This window comes from Salvelinus alpinus, chromosome 4 (genome assembly GCF_045679555.1).
Source record: "Salvelinus alpinus chromosome 4, SLU_Salpinus.1, whole genome shotgun sequence".
In the NCBI taxonomy this organism is placed as follows: domain Eukaryota; kingdom Metazoa; phylum Chordata; class Actinopteri; order Salmoniformes; family Salmonidae; genus Salvelinus; species Salvelinus alpinus.
Window position 1 is genome coordinate 67,298,565 of NC_092089.1, and position 19,967 is coordinate 67,318,531.

Sequence of the window (19,967 nt, forward strand, 5' to 3'; positions counted from 1 at the left end):
TCATATGGTTTTAAATACAATGAGAGGAATTTAATTAGAGGAGACGCGTCCTGCACACTGCCATCCAGGGGGGATGCTTTCTGTACATGAAAGCAATTTGTTCCTGCTATGCCTTCATTTCTCACCCCTGGAACTGCCCTGATAGCGCAATGAAATTAACATTTGGAATAAATGTTGGTCGAATTTAATAAGGACCGCCACACTCCCTCTCTCTTTCATCCTCTCTCTCTCTTTCTCTTTTTCTCTTTCTCTCTCTCTCTCTCTCTTTCATCCTGTCTCCCTCTCGTTCGTCCCATTTCTCTGCCTCTTTCTCCCTCTTTCTGTCTTTCTCTCCTTTCTCTCCCTCTCTCTGTATTTCTCCCTCTCTCTCTCTAGGTTGTGGCTGAGGCAAAGGCTTGTGGTGCAGCCACACGCCACAGATTAGTTTGTTCTTCACAGCGTGGAAATGACAAGGCATTTTTGTCATTTTTCTGCCTGAGGTCAAGGCGAGTTTACAGCTCAATTTTCACGAGCGTGCTGAAAAGGCTGACATTTCACGGATATGTGAATGAGGAGTAGGGGCTAGGGAGCTGGCTATATACTAGTGGGCCGCAGCCTCTCTACTGCTCATTGCTATGATCTTTAGTCAGAGAAAAGCTGGCTGGCTTACGGCTCTCGCTGTATGATTGTACAGAGCCACAGCTTTAAAGTCAAGTAGTGAATTGTTCGCCTTGCAACGGAATCCGGGGGTCTGACCTATGCAGGGAAGAGGATCAGCATCTACCCAGACCTGAGTGCTGAACTGCTAAAACAGAGGGAGACCTAGAGCGAGGTGAGATCCCCGCTACCCAAGCTAAACCTGAGCTGTGGCTTCATCCACCTGGCAAAACTCATCTTGACCTTCCTGAACAGAACATGCACATTTTCCACTGCCAAGGTAGCACAAGACTTCTTTGAGAAGCACATCAAACCCAACACACAAGGGGACAAGCCAGCAGATGGTACACCATGACTGGCTCATTATTCAGGTATGCACAATCCTGCAGCCTAGCCTATGGGTATTCATTTTATTTTTAACTAGGCAAGTCAGTTAAGAACAAATTCTTATTTTCAATGACAGCCTAGGAACAGTGGGTTAACTGTCTTGTTCAGGGGTAGAACAACAGATTTTTACCTTGTCAGCTCGGGGATTCGACCTTGCAACCTTCCAGTTACTAGCCCAACGCTCTAACCACTAGGCTACCTGCCGCCAATATGATGCTGGCTTCAGCATAAGACAATGATGAGGACATCTCCTCATGTTTGGGTACCAGCAACAATATTACTATTATTGCTGAGCATTGACATTGTTCTAATTATATTGCCTATGGTCAAGGTCATTTACACAGTGATGACACAGCAATTAGTGAACAATGGACAATGTACGGTGGTGTCATACGTACTGGGACTACTTTTTCTTGTGTGGCTACAGCACATTGAAGACAAGTTGGCGGGGTTGGGGGAATTGGATGGGAGGTCGGGGGTGGAAGCCCACTTCTTTTTTGTTTTCCTTTCCTGTTTATACTGAATGTATTATTACTTCAACTCTATGTATTTCTTACCGTTTTTCTTCTTCTTTTGTGTGGCAGCCTACTGTGTACATGTTTCATAAACTTCAAATTTGCATAATGCATAATACACCTGTAACCTCCCCAACAACAAAAAATAACACAGATAAAAATTTGGTCAAGTAAAAGATGTCTAGCTTTATTGGGGTGGAGGGGTGGGGGGGGGGGGGGGGGGGTTGATTTGAGCTATAGCCTGCTCTAGAATTGGATTTGTGAGTGGAAAATTGAAATGAATTTACAGCCGGAGCCTACCTCCCTGGAAAGTAACATTTGGACTTAGTTCCACGGGTATTGAAGGACAATGATTTTACTGTAAAATTAATTGTGAGGGACTATGTGTTCTACTCTGTCTGAGTGTTCTACTCTAAGGGCTCTCTGTAGGAGCAACACTTGTGCCAGGAGTTCATTTCAAGTACAGTTAAATTCCAGTTCATTTTCAGGCATTATTGTTAATGAACCAACAAAAACAGCATAATGAACCCCGCATGAAACAGACTGTGACGCTAAAATTCTATCACATTATGTAAGAAAGGTTCCACGGTAAAAGACTATGAAACACGGCTCTGATTTTCTCTTGAGAAATCCGACCACAGCTACTATATTGTTGGTGAAGGCTGTCTATGAGTGTCTTCTTTGCTGTCTTTATCGGACATGTCTTGTATCTCTCTACCGCCAATTGAAGATCCCCCCAGGAATTCCATGTACTTCACCTCCCTGAGTGTGTCCCTGTTTCATTAAGTACATAATGTTCTCTCGGTTTGTTGATAGACTAACAAGATGGAAACAAAAAACACAAGAAGAAAAGGATAAAGCAGGCTTGTTTTATTGATATTGAAGTATGTATCTAACAGAAAATCATGTCCCACTGCTGGCTTGCCTCTGCAGCTAAGCAGGTTTGATCCTGGTTGGTACCTCACCGGGATGGAAAACCAGATACTTCTGAAAGTGGTGTTGGATGGCCAGTAGGGGCACTCTTTCCTCTGGTCGAGGCAAATCCCAACGTGGCATTTCCCCATGGCAGATCCCCCCCCATACAATGTTAAGCATCTAGAAAAAGTGCTTTATAAATCCAATCAATGGACAAAAGACAAATACCCATTAAAAACATTACTTGGAGACAGCAAGCTTCTGTTGAAGAAAGTGGTATTAAGTTATTGACCGCCACTGGCCGCCTCCCAGGCACATTTGTTATTGTTTTTGTTTTTAGGAAAATAGCATCAAGCATCGTGGTACAAATAAAATCCTAGTACCTGCTCTTCTATCGCACGTGCAATGATGTGCAATGGTGTCAGAGGGAGAAAAACAGTGTTCATTGTTTGAAGTAATGTCTTCTGTTGTTGTTGTAATATCACAATCGGTCGTGGCAGTTTCACTGCTACGGATTCCAGCTTTAACCCCAAGATGCTTAGTTATCATCTTCAATTTGTAACCATTCAATTGTTCCTCTGTCTTTTCCACCTTTCGTAATGTATTTTCACACAGATAATCTCTTGAAAATTACACTTGGTTTTCCACAGCGATGCTGCTTCTAAGTGTTGTTGAAATTGAAGATGTGTGATTTTCCTTTGATGTTTTGAAGGCTTGTTTAGAGCAGTTTGGCCTCTCAGCTCACACGCCTGTCTTTGCCCCGCTCATTCTGATTTCCTCCACTTCAACTCCATCAGGAAATGTATGAGCCTGGACGCTTCTATCAAATTAACACCGGTGGAGCCTCTGAGATTCTCACTGCTGGTTAATAATCTGCTGGCAGTTGTCATTGGCTATCCCAAGTCGTTATCCTATAAAAATTGATCTTAGATTAAAATGGCATCTCTAGGCTCTTTCACCCATCTCTACCTCAGTAAAACAGGTTTGCCTCCATTCGTTTCCCGAAGGTTTCCCAGAAAATTCCTCATTAAAAGCTGCTACACAAACGATAACTGAAATGCCGACTTGAATGTCCCTGCTTTCGTCCCTACTTTCCCTTTCCAGCTTTATAATGGACCACACGCCCAGGCTAATAAGCAATCTAATGCTCTGTGTGGAGTCTGCTGACAAAACAACTAGACACAGAAAAAGAACAGTGCAGCCCGAAGCTGTGAAAATGTAAGTTAATTTCTGACCTTGGTGGCCTAATGGCTCTAAATAGCGTCTGAATGTCAGGTTAGTCCAGAGAAGGGCAGCCTCAGCCCGAGGTGGTAATGGGCAAAGCGCTAGCTCTGAACTTGTGAAAAAGGGACATGGGGAGACGCCTCGGATGGATTAAGAGGGATGGAGGCTGACTGCGGTGATCAAACGCATGTGGTCCGCCCGTCACTGCCCTGCGCCCCATTCTCCTTCGCTGTGGGAGGCCGTGCGCCAATGCCCCCACCGTCCTCACGAAACTCCAACATAAACCCCTAAATGGTCAATAGTGTGGACAGAATTTAAAGGTGAGCTCAAGCTAGAGCCATTTGAAGAACTCGATTGTGGACATGCTGGGAAACTACAATGGCTTCCTAGCGTAGGCCTGGGATTCAAACTCACATGTCTCCCCATACTCAGTTAATAACACGTAACATCATCAGCTGTGACTGTGCCAAATGGATTAGAGAAGTGAACAGAAGGACACCGGCAAAAAAAGAGAAGCGGTCTCAGTACTTTTTTATTAAATTTTATTCGCCAGCAACTTTTAATGAGCCAATGGATAGCAAGTTGACAAAACACCATGGTGCTCTGAGAGCCGGTCAGGGGAGAGATATGACTTCTTTAAGCGCTCTGTAATTGAACATTCTCTTCCAAAAACTCCCCAGACGGACCGCAGGGGGAAAAGGTATGGCCACCTCCAAATAGATGTTTACTGCACGCTCCACTGGTTTGGAAGATGATGTGAGGAGCTGAGGTAAAATATAAGTGCTTCCAGGAGAGGTCCAGATGTAAAATCTTCATTAGGCAACGCAGTTTCCTCCGGAGATTAATAAAAGGCATTGAGACGGAAGTGCTGACTTGATTTACAGGGACCTGACTCCATAATCCATTTCATTTCCCCTCACATAAAGCTTTTAAAGCAGGCCCCCTCTTCAGCCATGTCCTTTTATTTGTTAATAAATGACAAATGACTGTACGCACATACCCCAACCAGAAGCCATGGATTACAGGCAACATTTACACTGAGCTAAAGAGTAGAGCTGCTGCTTTCAAGGAGCGGGACTCTAACCCGGAAGCTTATAAGAAATCCGCTATGCCCTCCGACGAACCATCAAACAGGCAAAGCATCAATACAGGACTAAGATCGAATCGTACTACACTGGCTCCGACGCTTGTCGGATGTGGCAGGGCTTGCAAACTATTACAGACTCCAAAGGGAAGCACAGCCGATAGCTGCCCAGTGACACGAGCCTACCAGACGAGCTAAATAACTTCTATGCATCGCTTCGAGGCAAGTAACATTGAATCATGCATGAGAGCATCAGCTGTTCTGGACGACTGTGTGATCACGCTCTCCGCAGCCGATGTGAGTAAGACCTTTAAACAGGTCAACATTCACAAGGCCGCTGGGCCAGACGGATTACCAGGACGTGTACTCCGAGCATGCACTGGCCAACTGGCAAGTGTCTTCACTGACATTGTCAACCTCCCTCTGTCCGAGTCTTATACCAACATGTTTCAAGCAGACCACCATAGTGTTTGTTCTTAAGCACAGGGACTAAGGTAACCTGCCTAAATGACTACAGACCTGTAGCACTCATGTCTTTAGTCATGAAGTGCTTTGAAAGGCTGGTCATGGCTCACATCAACACCATTATCCCATTATCCCAGAAACCCTAGACCCACTCAATTTGCATACCGCACCAACAGATCCACAGATGATGCAATCTCTATTGTACTCCACACTGCCCTTTCCCACCTGGACAAAAGGAACACCTATGTGAGAATGCTATTCATTGACTACAGCTCAGCGTTCAACACCATAGTGCCCTCAAAGCTCATCACTAAGCTAAGGACCCTGGGAGTAAACACCTCCCTCTGCAACTGGATTCTGGACTTCCTGACAGGCCGCCCCCAGGTGGTAAGGGTAGGTAACAACACATCCGCCACGCTGATCGTCAACACGGGGGCGTGCTTAGTCCCCTCCTGTACTTCATGTTCACTCGTGACTGCACGGCCAGGCACGACTCCAACACCATCATTAAGTTTGCTGATGACACAACAGTGTTAGGCCTGATCACCGACAACGATAAGACAGCCTATAGGGAGGAGGTCAGAGACCTGGCCGTGTGGTGCCAGGACAACCTCTCCCTCAACGTGATCAAGACAAAGGAGGTGATTGTGGACTACAGGAAAAGGAGAACCGAGCACGCCTCCATTCTCATCGACGGGGCTGTAGTGGAGCAGGTTGAGAGCTTCAAGTTCCTTGGCATCCACATCACCAACAAACTAATATGGTCCAAGCACACCAAGACAGTTGTGAAGAGGGCACAACAAAACCTATTCCCCCTCAGGAGACTGAAAAGATTTGGCATGGGTCCTCAGATCCTCAAAAGGTTTTACAGCTGCACGACCGAGAGCATCCTGACAGGTTGCATCACTGCCTGGTATGGCAACTGCTCGGCCTCCGACCGCAAGGCAATATAGAGGGTAGTGTGTACGGCCCAGTATATCACTGGGGTCAAGCTTCCTGCCATCCAAGACCTCTATACCAGGCGGTGTCAGAGGAAGGCCCTAAAAATTGTCAAAGACTCCAGCCACCCTAGTCATAGACAGTTCTCTCTGCTACCACACGGCAAGCGGTATCGGAGCGCCAAGTCTAGGTCCAAGAGGCTTCTAAACAGCTTGTACCCCCAAGCCATCAAACTCCTGAACAGCTAATCAAATGGCTAGCCAGACTATTTGCATTGCCCCCCCCGCTGCTACTCTCTGTTATTATCTATGCATAGCCACTTTCATAACTCTACCTACATGTACATAATTACCTCAACACCGGTGCCCCCCGCACATTGACACATTGACTCTGTACCGGTACCCCTTGTATATAGCCCCACTATTGTTATTTACTGCTGCTCTTTAATTATTTGTTATTCTTATCTCTTGTTTTTTTAGTGATTTTCTTAAAACTGCATTGTTGGTTAAGGGCTTGTAAGTAAGCATTTCACTGTAAGGTCTACACCTGTTGTATTTGGTGCAGGTGACAAATAAAATTAGATTTGATTTTGGATTTGATTAATTAAAGAGCTGCGAGTTCCAGTATGCAGATGAGATGAGCTGAGCTGAAAACACTGGCTGGGAGAGAGAGTGGCTGGCAGGTGCACAGTTCTAGTGTCATTGTGTTGGACCTTACCGATTGGCTCTAATAAGTGTTATCACAAATAGCACTTGAAACAATGACATCCATGCCAGAGAACGAGATGCTTTAATCATTTGCGAAAGGAGTGCTATCAGCTGCTGCGTTTTTTCAAATGAACATGTTTTGTTTGATGGGTTCATCTTCAGCCAAATGATTTGTCCTGCTCTTTTGAAGTGTATCTGTGAATGCCATAGTCCGTTTTTATGACGTTTTCCTTTTCCAATACTACTGTTCACTAGGTTTTTTGGGACATTGATGAGAAAGGAGCGAGAGAAAAGGAACGTCGCTCTTCCCTCATCTGAAGGCATTGTCTGTGTCATTGGGCTTTCAATGTGTTTTATCAGCAGAGCGCAAAATGGCTGTGTGAAATTTGCTGTGCATGCTTTATGGAATTGACATCGGAAAAACTCTATTCTTCTCAAGATGTCTGGCTCGGGCGCAGGATAAAACAAAAATTGTACTTGCTTGCTATGTATTTCTCATTAAAATTAAAGAAGCCTATTGATGTGGATCTTTTGGGGCTTCAATCCTGGAAGGGTTATTTCATGGCTCTCCGTCAATTTAACGTCCTACTGACATGACGAGACGTTGAAGTTAAACTCTTTCCGGTGTTGTGTACTGTAAGTACTGGTATCCCATGTATAATGCAATGCCTTTCCTCCTTTCACTGACATTGATGGGATTTTCATAAACAGAAGTACAGAGCAGATGTCACTTCTACTATTTTGTTCTCTGTCTGCATTAAACTGGTTTATGAAGGCTACATACACACACCTAGGTTGCATACCATAGCATAGGGCTAACATAAGACTAGAAAAGAAAACTAGCTTTGTACTTGTTGACGTTGTAAATCAATTCGACACTACTGCCACAAAAAAATATGAATTCAACCAAGTATAAGAATAGGTATAGGCCTAGCTGTCAGTGGGTGAGAGATGGAGTAGTATTGGACTGCGAGCGAGAGTTTGCGTTTCACCAGGTGACAGTAACTGTCAACTGTGGAGCAGTGCTGTGCCAAGCATATTCACTTGGGAAGAGAATTATGACTTAAGCACCAGAGAAAAAGGTCTGATAGTACCTCAGTCACTAATAGTTTTGGTATGAATAACACATGTGGAAAATGCCTCTTTCATTTCTGATCTGCGACAAATGGGAAATGCGCAAGACAAAAACCTGCAGTGTTAAGCAGTGTTTCCACTACAATTGCTGTAGCGGGTCAGGCCCCTTCATGAAACAGTGTTGTACCCCGTCTAAATCGATGTAAATACATTTAATTGGTTTCCATTGGACATTTTTGTGTACGTAGACCTGTATTTTGCTTCATGGGTCTTGCGCTCTTAGGTAAAAATAAGCTAGGGGAAACACTTGCATAATATGAGGGCAAATTCCACTTTCCTGTGTACTATATTTCTGATTAACAGTATTCCAATATAGCATTCCCCCAATAGTGTATCACAATTCAAAGGAGTAGAAAATCTGTTTCTCTGTACTGTTATAGGCTTACCACAAAGGCAGAGCCTTCTTATTTATACACTGGATTTATTGCCTCCAATGGATCACCGCATGGACATTTTCTGTCTGAAAATCAATGGCTTGATTGCATTCGTTTTTCTTTCTTTTAACAATGGGTAATTTCATTGCTCAAGTGAAATTCCATCTGGCCCCTAAATACAGTATCATTCATTCCCGAAATGTCACTATGAAAGGGATGGGGGTGGTGCAGGAGGAAGGAGCTGGTGGGCAGTGGTCGCTCCCGTGAAGCAATGTTTCTGTCAACATAACTCAGCGCACACTTAGCCCTCTGCTACGGCCTCCGAACATTTAACACAGGCACCTCAAGGACCTCAATGTAAAAGCAGAAGGCTCCGAGCAGGGAACATACGAGGGGTAGGAGGGGGGAGAGGAGGAAGGGACAGATAATCTGTGATTTGTGGAGAGAATAGTGGCCATGAAATTTGTGAACATCAAGCCTTTAGTGGCACCCAGCAGAATGCCATACACTTCACAACAAGGACAAGATCCTCCTCTCTGTCTCCTCTTGTCCACAGCTAATCCAGCAGTGTGGGTAGGCTCTCATGATAACTGAGCTGGGCTCTATTTAAATTTGACCTGACAGCCATGATTGGATAAGACTCATGAAAGGAAACAGAAGAAAGAAACTGTAAATGTGAGCGTGTGTGCGAAACGTTTATTAAGACAGTCTTTCAATGGTGGTAATAGTCTCTCCTGTGAAGGCGTACTATTCTGCTTGATAGATGTGGGGCTGACAGACCATTTTTCAGTACGTTTTGCCAGCCAAGGGAAGAAGAAAAATGTTTGCAGACGTTTCTCATGACTACTTCTATTTTCAGCCTAATGTCATCGTCTCCACACCAACACAGTCCTATATTGAAGTCTTGCATTGCTATTATATGATAACAATATCGTTGTGCTGTTTTGTATTAAGCAGAGGACAACAAATGAAAAAGTACTGGTGCTAGTTATATGAAAAGAAACACGTCTCCACGGTGACCATAATTTAATGGAGATTATGGATAATATACAGTAGGCCTGCCATTTAGTTTTTCTCCATACAATATCAGTCCATTTGGAAGAATAGGGCTGTTCCATCATAGCATTAGGACCAGTGCCCCTGCACATTGACTCTGTACTGGTACCCTCCTGTATATAGTCTCGCTATTGTTATTTTACTGCTGCTCTTTAATTACTTGTTACTTTTATTTGTTATTCGTTTTCTTTATATATATATATATGTAAACTGCATTATTGGTTATGGGCTCGTAAGTAAGCATTTCACGGTAAGGTCTACACTTGTTGTATTCGGCACATGTGACTAATACAATTTGATTTGATTTGACATGAATATGAGTCAGCCCAGCAGTGAGCTACAGTAAGTCTCTTTCAAACCACTAGTATCACTGGTTGATCGTGCCAGTCCTGCTAACCGCCGAGAAGAATGACCGTCGTCTACACCAAGTCAGGGGTCATGGCCAATGTCCATGCATCGATGCACCGCGCAATTTAGCCAAGCGCTAGTCCGGATATATAGACCCCTGTCTCAAACTTCTGACCTCCAAACTCGCCACCTCAGCTCCCCCACTTGTATTGGCATCAGGGTTGGGGTCAATTCCAATGACATTTTTGAATTCACTCGTAACGTGGGGAATTTAAGTTGAATTCAATTGGAATTTTAAAAACATTTAATCTTTTCAATTGAATTGAAATTAAATATTTGTACATTTCCCAGTTAATGGAATTTATGCTTAGAGTATCAAACATTTACTTTAGGCATAGCCATGTGATGTAGGGGTTCTGAGGGTGCTGCAGCTCTTTAAAAAATATACACTACCGGTCAAAAGTTTTAGAACACCTACTCATTCAAGCGTTTTTCATAATAGAATAATAGTGAAGACATCAAAACAATGAAATAATCATGTCATTGTTCAGACAGCCTAGCTATACTGGAAATATAAGAAAACAGGTTTTTGCCCGCGCTACAGACAGCTATATCGGTCCACTAATACAGGACTATTTTTAGAACACTTACTCATTCAAAGGTTTTTCTTTATTTTTTACTATTTTCTACATTGTAGAATAATAGTGAAGACATCAACACCATGAAATAACACATATGGAATCATGTAGTAACCAAAAAAGTGTTAAACAAATCAAAATATATTTTATATTTGAGATTCTTCTCAACTTCTCAACCAGCAATCTCTCAACCAGCTTCATGAGGTAGTCACCTGGAATGCATTTCAAATAACAGGTGTGCCTTCTTAAAAGTTAATTTGTGGAATTTCTTTCTTTCTTATTGCATAACGATGGTCGTTATGGCCAAACAGTTCTATTTTTGTTTCATCAGGCCAGGGGACATTTCTCCAAAAAGTACGATCTTTGCCCCCATGTGCAGTTGCAAACCGTAGTCTGGCTTTTTTATGGCGGTTTTGGAGCGGTGTCTTCTTCCTTGCTGAGCGGCCTTTCAGGTTATGTCGATATAGGACTCGTTTTACTGTGGATATAGATAGTTTTGTACCTGTTTCCTCCAGCATCTTCACAAAGTATTTTGCTGTTGTTCTGGGATTGATTTTCACTTTTCGCACCAAAGTACGTTCTTCTCTAGGAGACAGAACGCATCTCCTTCCTGAGCGGTATGACAGCTGCGTGGTCCCATGGTGTTTATACTTGCGTACTATTGTTTGTACAGATGAAAGTGGTACCTTCAGGCATTTGGAAATTTCTCCCAAGGATGAACCAAACTTGTGGAGGTCTACAATTATTTTTCTGAGGTCTTGGCTGATTTCTTTTGATTTTCCAATGATGTCAAGAAAAGAGCCACTGAGTTTGAAAGTAGGCCTTGAAATACATCCACAGGTACACCTCCAATTGACTCAAATTATGTCAATTAGCCTTTCAGAAGCTTCTAAAGCCATTACATAATTTTCTGGAATTTTCCAAGCTGTTTAAAGGCACAGTCAACTTAGTGTATGTAAACTTTGACCCACTGGAATTGTGATACAGTGAATTATAAGTGAAATAATCTGTGAAATAATCTGTCTGTAAACAATTGTTGGAAAAATGACTATGCCAAAACTATAGTTTGTTAACAAGAAATTTGTGGAGAGGTTGAAAAACGAGTTTTAATGACTCCAACCTAAGTGTATGTAAACATCCGACTTCAACTATATATACTGAGATCATGTGACAGGTCACGTGACACTTAGATTGCACACAGGTGGATTTTATTTAACTAATTATGTGACTTCTGAAGGTATTTGGTTGCACCAGATCTTATTTAGGGGCCTCATAGCAAAGGGGGTGAGCACATATGCATGCACCACCTGTCCGTTTTTTTGTTGTTGAATTTTTTGAAACAAGTAATTTAAAAAATTTCACTTGACCAATTTGGACTATTTTGTGTATGTCCATTACATGAAATACAAATAAAAATAAATTTAAACTACAGGTTGTAATGCAACAAAATATTTAAAAAGCCAAGGCACTGTATGCACTTTATCTTTAAAGGAAACGTAAGGATGCTTTGCACAGAGAGTGAGGAAAGAGAGTTTATTTCTTCCCACGGCTCCCAAACTTGCTCTGAAGTAAACACATATGCACCACAGCCTCTTTGAGGAATCAATGGGCCAAGGAAATAAAACGAAGCGACGAGGGTTGACCAAATCGTAGGCAGTGCGGCGCATGGCTTGCAAGCTAAATGGGTTGCTGATGCTCAGTTAAAACGGTGCTCAATCTCCTGCTGTGTCAAAGAAGCACTTTAAAAGTAGTTTAAAGCAGATTTAATGGTGGTGTTTATGGGCATTGGAATCAAAGATGGATGATCTTAAGGAGAAATGACACAGGGTGTCATCATAATTATTCATGAATAGCCATAACGTTTTGTGGCTTCTGGAGCTTAAAGATGAGATATCAGCAGGAGCTGCTGAGTACATGCTGCTAGATACAGCTAGTGTGTCCCAAATGACACCCTATTCCCTACATAGTGTGCGACTTTTGACCAGAGCCCTGTGGGTGCACTATGGGAATAGTGTGCCGTTTGGGACACTGCCAGCATCTCTCTGCATCACCCTGGGTGTGCATATACACTACAGCCTGGGCTCTTTCAGAACAGGAGTATATATACACTACAGCCTGGGTTATATACACTACAGCCTGGGTTATATGCACTACTGTCACGCTGGTATAATGGATCGGAAGACAGGCGCAGGAATGCACAATAAGGGTTTTAATTGACCCAAATTACAGCGTGCCATGTAAAGGCACAGGGATGAAGACCAAACAAACACGTATACAACACACAGGATTGAAACCCAAACAAAATAGCTAGGAGTACCTCGAATAAATACACGAGGCACACAATGATACGACACGGGACCAAACCCGTAATCATCTGCACAATACCAGTGGCACGAAAGCCAAAACAACACAGCACAGGTACTCACACGACCAACGGACATTGTAACAATAATCGACACGACAATGGTGAACAAAGGGCACACTCATTCAATTACTAATCAATGGGAATGGGGACCGGGTGTGAGTAATGACACAGTTCCGGAGGGATCGTTGACAACTACAGCCTGGGTTATATACACTACAGCCTGGGTTATATACACTACAGCCTGGGTTATATACACTACAGCCTGGGTTATATACACTACAGCCTGGGTTATATACACTACAGCCTGGGTTATATACACTACAGCCTGGGTTATATACACTACAGCCTGGGTTATATACACTACAGCCTGGGTTATATACACTACAGCCTGGGTTATATACACTACAGCCTGGGTTATATACACTACAGCCTGGGTTATATACACTACAGCCTGGGATATATACACTACAGCCTGGGTTATATACACTACAGCCTGGGTTATATACACTACAGCCTGGGTTATATACACTACAGCCTGGGTTATATACACTACAGCCTGGGTTATATACACTACAGCCTGGGATATATACACTACAGCCTGGGTTATATACACTACAGCCTGGGTTATATACACTACAGCCTGGGTTATATACACTACAGCCTGGGTGTGCATGTACACTACAGCCTGGGTTCATTGCCAGATAAGATGACAAGCCACCAAAACACTTAACCCCCCAAAGACACCCCCCCCCCCCAGCTCTTGGAGGTGTGAGGCCAAAGCATTCACGTTTGACTGGGCACAGCATTCAAAATGTCTCCCTCCCATTTGGAAGTTGAACTGCCCAGGGTTCAGGCAAAGTGTCCTGCTGGCTTGTTATGCTGTGTGGCAGTAGCTTCAGCAGCAGACCCTGACACACCCGGCACCGTGCCCACTCAAGGTGATCCTGGAGGCATGTGGCGAAGAAAGATGCAACACAGCACGCATAAGGAATAAGGGCAGACACACACACACACACCTACCCACTGAGCGGCTGAAGAATCCTCACTTAACCTCCTTGGGCAGGGTCCCTGCCATGTGTGAGCATGAATAATGTAACCGTGGTGATGAGGTTGGCGAGAGGGAAGCAAGGACACAGTAATGAAGATGGCTTCCTGAGATGCCACCTTGCTGGGCACAATACTGCCCGTTACGCTAGAGGGGCCATTTCTTTCTTTGGCATTATCTCCCTCTCTTCTCTGACTGCTGTGGATAAGAAAGGTTAAGACACAGGGTCAGATGCTCCCTCCGGTTCTCTATGGACTTAATACTGGTGCATGTAGTTGTAGTCACTTTTTGTTTAGAGCATATGTTTTTGAATTATGTGTTAGATATATAGTTGTGTGGGTGGATAAATTGTAGCCTGAGTGTTTACAAAGTACATTCCTCAAGTTGTTTGGCATGACAACAAGTTGGCTAACGAAGTAAGTAGATAAAGATAGGGAACTAAGCATTCCCCATGTCTACAGACCACAACCAAATATATATATTATATCATTACGCTCTACCTCTTGACCCTACAATAAGGACCCCATTCCTTTATAACCTAAATTGCCCGGAGTATACCTGCAATTAGGTAACGATAGACTCTGCCATCATAAATGTTGGATGAAGTATTGATTCCTTGTTGTAATATCAGCCAAATCAATCGAACAAATGTACTGATGAAGTGATTTTAAAATAAACACTTGTCACATAGTGGTGTAACACTAGTGTGTGTATACTTATGGCTCATCCAGGCCTAGCTACAGTAGCTGTGACTAAGGTGTGTATTATTATGTTAGCACACTGCTGTGAGGCTGGGGCCTGCCACGGGACCACTGCTGTGAGGCTGGGGCCTGCCACGGGACCACTGCTGTGAGGCTGGGGCCTGCCACGGGACCACTGCTGTGAGGCTGGGGCCTGCCATGGGACCATTGACGTGGGCTGGACTAAGTGAGACTGACAGCAGGCTCTCCCGGTGCTTCAGCTCTCATTTCACACGGCCCGTCTTAATGGGAAGTGCTGGGCCAGAGCTGCTGCTGCTTGACAGCCTGCTGCTTCTTTCTCTCTCTATTCCTAATCTCTGTTTCTTCTTTCTATCTTTTTCTATCTTTTTCTCTGAAGCGAGGCTGCTCTGTTTACATAAATTCTGCTGTATGATCAGAAATCACAGGCTCTCTCACTGTCAAAAAGAGCAGACCTGCTGTCTGTGTGCTGGTCAGTTTTTTAGTTGTTGTTATTGTTGTTGCCTCTGTGTAATAGCCCACTAAATTAATTTGAATTCAATCACTTTTTGACAGCACTCTTTTTGATTTGAATGAAACCTTTCATCCATATTTGCCCGTGGAAGAAGTGCTCAGAGTGTCACGTATACTCCCTCTCCGGCCTTTAGGTCATCAGGCTGCTGATTATCCCGCACACCTGTCACCATCGTCTCGTGCACCAGCGCCTCATGACACTAACCTGGACTCCATCACCTCCTTGATTATCTTCCCTATATCTGTCACTCCCCTTGGTTCTTTCCTCAGGTGTTATTGACCGTTTTCCTGTTGGTGCGTTGTTTGTGTTTCGTTTATTTATTAAAACACTCACTCCCTGAACTTGCTTCCTGACTCTCAGTGCACTCGTTACAGGATAACACCTCACCTAAGGGAAGCATCAGGGAGTGCCTTTTTTTTGTGTCAGAGTAAATGACGTCGGGTCCGGGAACCGCTACAGGCTCTCATGCCTCAGCCGGATCGCCAGGCTCCCCTGCCTCAGCCGACTCGTCAGGCTTTCATGCCTCAGCCGGATCGCCAGGCTTTCATGCCTCCACCGGATTGCCAGGCTCCCCTGCTTCCACCGGCTGGTCAGGTTCTCATGCCTCAGCCGGATTGCCAGACTCCCCTGCCTCAACCGGTCTGTCAGGTTCCCGCGCCCCCAGCTGACTTGACAGGTTCCCGTGCCTCAGCTGGCGTGATAGGTTCCCGCACATCAGCAGGGGTGACCTGTCCACTCCTGATCCCCGGGTTCGTCCCCTTTGATGGCGTCCTGCGGCTGGAGGGGAGGGGGTACTGTCACGTATACTCCCTCTCCGGCCTCTAGGTCATCAGGCTCCTGATTATCCCGCACACCTGTCACCATCATGACACTAACCTGGACTCCATCACCTCCTTGATTATCTTCTCTATATCTGTCACTCCCCTTGTGTCACGCCCTGACCTTAGAGATCCTTTTTATGTCTCTATTTTGGTTTGGTCAGGGCGTGAGTTGGGGTGGGCATTCTATGTTTTGCGTTCTATGTTTTTTTATTTCTGTGTGTTTGGCCGGGTGTGGTTCTCAATCAGAGGCAGCTGTCTTTCGTTGTCTCTGATTGAGAACCATACTTAGGTAGCCTTTTCCCACCTGTGTTTTGTGGGTAGGTGTTTTCTGTCTTTGTGTCTGTACCAGACAGGACTGTTTCGTTTCGTTCATTCTCTTTGTTATTTTGTTTAGTGTTCTGTTTTAATAAATTAACATGAACACTTACCACGCTGCGCTTTGGTCCGATGATTCCTCATCTTCAGACGACGAACAATACACCTTGGTTCTTTCCTCAGGTGTTATTGACCCTGTTTTCATGTCGGTGCGTTGTTTGTGTTTCATGTTTTTGGTTTAGTTTATTTATTAAAACACTCACTCCCTGAACTTGCTTCCCGACTCTCAGCGCACTTGTTACAGAGGGACTTTTTTCTCTTGAATGCCAAAACATTCAAGAGATAAAGGTGCTCTAGGATTACCTATTTTACATACCCCACCATACCATGAGCCATCCATGTCATCATCACTGGAAAAGATAAACAGTTGAAAATAAGTTTACAAACAGTTTTTTACCATTTCTTTTTTTTTTAAGTATTACTTTTTAAAGTTATCAGTTATCTAAAAGCGCATGAACTGTAATTTTTTTCATATTCACATATGTTGTAACTTAGACCTTATTTTACAAGAGCATGTTGTGTCTCAACTGATGACGGGCACAACACAAAACCTCAGATTATGCGAAGTTGTTTAAGCTACAACATACTGTATGTGAATATGAAAAAATGTGGAGATTGTTTTGACAATTGAAGGTTTCAAAATTACAATTTGTAGAATTGTATTTTCTTCAAGATATGGTAACAAAAAAACTATAATCTTTTAAATGACATCAAACTCAAACCTATTATATTTTCCAGTGATAAAGACATGTATGTCTCATGGTATGGAGAGGTATGTAAGTAAGATGGGTCAACTTTAAGCACCTTTATCTCTTGAATGTCAAATATTTGGGCTCCCGAGTGACGCAGCGGTCTAAGGCACTGTGTCTCAGTGCTTGAGGCATCGCTGCAGACACTCTGATTCGAATCCAGGTGGTATAACTGGAACGATGACTGGAACGAACTTCAAAAATCACTGAAGCTGGAGACTCATATCTCCCTCACTAGCTTTAAGCACCAGCTGTCAGAGCAGCTCACAGATCACTGCACCTGTACATAGCCCATCCAACTACCTCATCCCCATACTGTCTTTATTTATTTATCTTGCTCCTTTGCACCCCAGTAGCTCTACTTGCACATTCTTCTTCTGCACGTCAATCACTCCAGTGTTTAATTGGTATATTGTAATTACTTCGCCATCATGGCCTATTTATTGCTTTACCTCCCTTATCTTACCTCATTTTCACACACTGTATATAGACTTGTTCTACTGTATTATTGACTGTATGTTTGTTTATTCCGTGTGTAACTCTGTGTTGTATGTGTCGAGCTGCTTTGCTTTATTCTTGGCCAGGTCGCAGTTATAAATGAGAACTTGTTCTCAACTAGCCTACCTGGTTAAATAAAGGTTAAAAAAAATAAAATAAAAATAAAAATAACAACCGGCCGTGATTGGAGTCTAATAGAGCGGCGCATAATTGGCCCAGCGTCATTTGGCCGGTGTAGCTGTCATTGTCAATAAGAATTTGTTCTTAACTGACTTGCCTGGTGAATTTTTTTGGGGGGGGGACATTATTGTCCAAAAAGTCACTTCACCCTTCTTCCATGGACAAACATGTATGGAACGTTTTGTTTAAATCAAAAAGGATGCTGTCAAAAAGTGATTGAATTCCAATGAATTTGCCCCATACCAACACTCCCAAAAGGACTGATTCAATCAAGTCAACCCTCCACGTCCCCCCGACCCCCATCACAAGCTATTTCATGCTCCCGGGAACATTGTTGAAGCTTATCTGAATGAACGCACACCAATTTCCAGTGACAAAATACTTCATTATCCAGGCGGAGGGGAAGTGACAGGGGGGTTAACAGTGTGGATGATGAATTGGCGTTGTGTTGTGAAGGAAGCCACTTCAGCGGGGTGTCCTATCCAAAGTGACTAGTGACTCTGTCTCCTCGGTTGGTGACTAAACACTGAGGTCTCTTCCTGGTGGAGGGAATAGGGCGTCCGGTGGGCTGCCTGAGTGGTTTTTACTGTTGCGCCTCTCTCAGCCACATGTTCTTTGGTCTAACTAGTTGATGGATGCATTGACATCCTTGGCTCTCCTCCTCCTGCTCTTTGAACGGGTGCCCAGATGGTATCTTTTAAAACATGTTATGCCGATTTTAGTCAGCTAAACGCTCAGGGGCACTGGGTGATGGATGGATTGATGGTGAGTGGTGGGGGAGTGGAGATATGAGGGTAAAGAGAAAATTGACATCCAGTCATGTAGGGGACTGGGGAGAGAATATGTAGAGGGATGTTTGAAGTGTATTGCCTTACTCTACTCCTGCTTCTCTCTCTCATGTTCCCTCCCTGTCTTTTTCTCTCCCTGTCATTCCCTCTTTCCTTCACTTCCCACCTCTGGTCATTATTACTGTGGGCGTGTGTAGCAGTTCATCGATATCAGCCATGGATTTGTTTTTTAAAGATTTATAATCGGATCATGATTCCTTGATTAAATATGTATAATACCTGTGTTATTAAAGAGAGATTTAATTTGTTCCAATGAACGAAATAAAAAATTGATGTTCTGGGGGTGATTCTTTGGGGGAGATGGGAAAATGAAAGCTTCCTTGCTGCTTGTCACTGAGAGTTAAGTGACAACCAGTGTGTGGGAGCTATCTTCTTGATTTCTCTCTCTGACTCTTGAGAGGGTCTCTGCTGCTAGTTAGCATTTTGCCAAGTCTGAGGTATGAAACATTATGACATGTAACACCAGTGTGGTCTCCAAACACGGCAGATAATAGAAGATAGAATGTGCGAAGTTGGAGAGGAAGACAAGGATTCTGAACAGAAACACCTTTTTTCTTCCACCTAAAACTGTAATACAGCTTTGAAAATAGCTCATCTCACTCACCTTTTTCTGCCGGGCTGCTAGCTGTGCATTAAACTTTTATGGCTCTGTTTGAACTCTTTTGGAGTGCACTCAATTTTGGTCACCTCTAACCTTTCTTCCCCAGACAGATTTATTAGAGAGCTCGACACACCTTAACACAGATCTGGTAACTGCCTAACCTCCCCAAAATATATCTCTTATCTCCCTCTTAGCCGTCGTTTCCAGGCATTTTACCCCCAAACCTTCAAGTAGGGGCCAAATCAAATGGGATTTGTGCAGTTATCGATGTTTGTAAAGGTCGGTCGTCTGGGGCGGTGGGCGTGTGTTAAGGCGAGTAAGGAGAGGGCTCCTGTTGCATGTTAACATGGCTATCAGACTTGGAACGGGTCGAAGTGCTCCACAGGCCAGCGCTATATCCCCGTCTGGGGGAGTAATGAAATCTCAGAGCTGGCTCGGCCAGGGGACTACGCTCATTGGCATTCTTCCCCTATCCGCCTCTCTGTTTCTCTGTTTCCTACTGACAGCCAGGGCTCAGTGTTCAGCTCCCCAGCAGCCAGTATGAGGAGGGGGGCGCGTGCTGGCTGCTGATAAGAAACACCCTGTAACGGGTGGATGGGACTGGTGGAGCCAGTCTCTCTCTCTACCTTGAGCAAGGCACTTAACCATCATTTTTACTCCTGGGGCACCGTACTACTATAGCTGACCCTGTAAAACAACACATTTCACTGCACCTATCCGGTCTCTCTCTCTCTCTCTCTCTCTCTCTCTCTCTCTCTCTCTCTCTCTCTCTCTCTCTCTCTCTCTCTCTCTCTCTCTCTCTCTCTCTCTCTCTCTCTCTCTCTCTCTCT

At 43.9% G+C, this 19,967-nt stretch overlaps 1 protein-coding gene across 1 annotated transcript in view; it reads left to right on the forward strand.

Annotated features, from left to right (window-relative positions):
- LOC139574227 (dystrophin-related protein 2-like) overlaps positions 1–19,967 on the forward strand; it is a 189,233-nt gene that overhangs the window by 20,947 nt on the left and 148,319 nt on the right. The window lies entirely within an intron of this gene.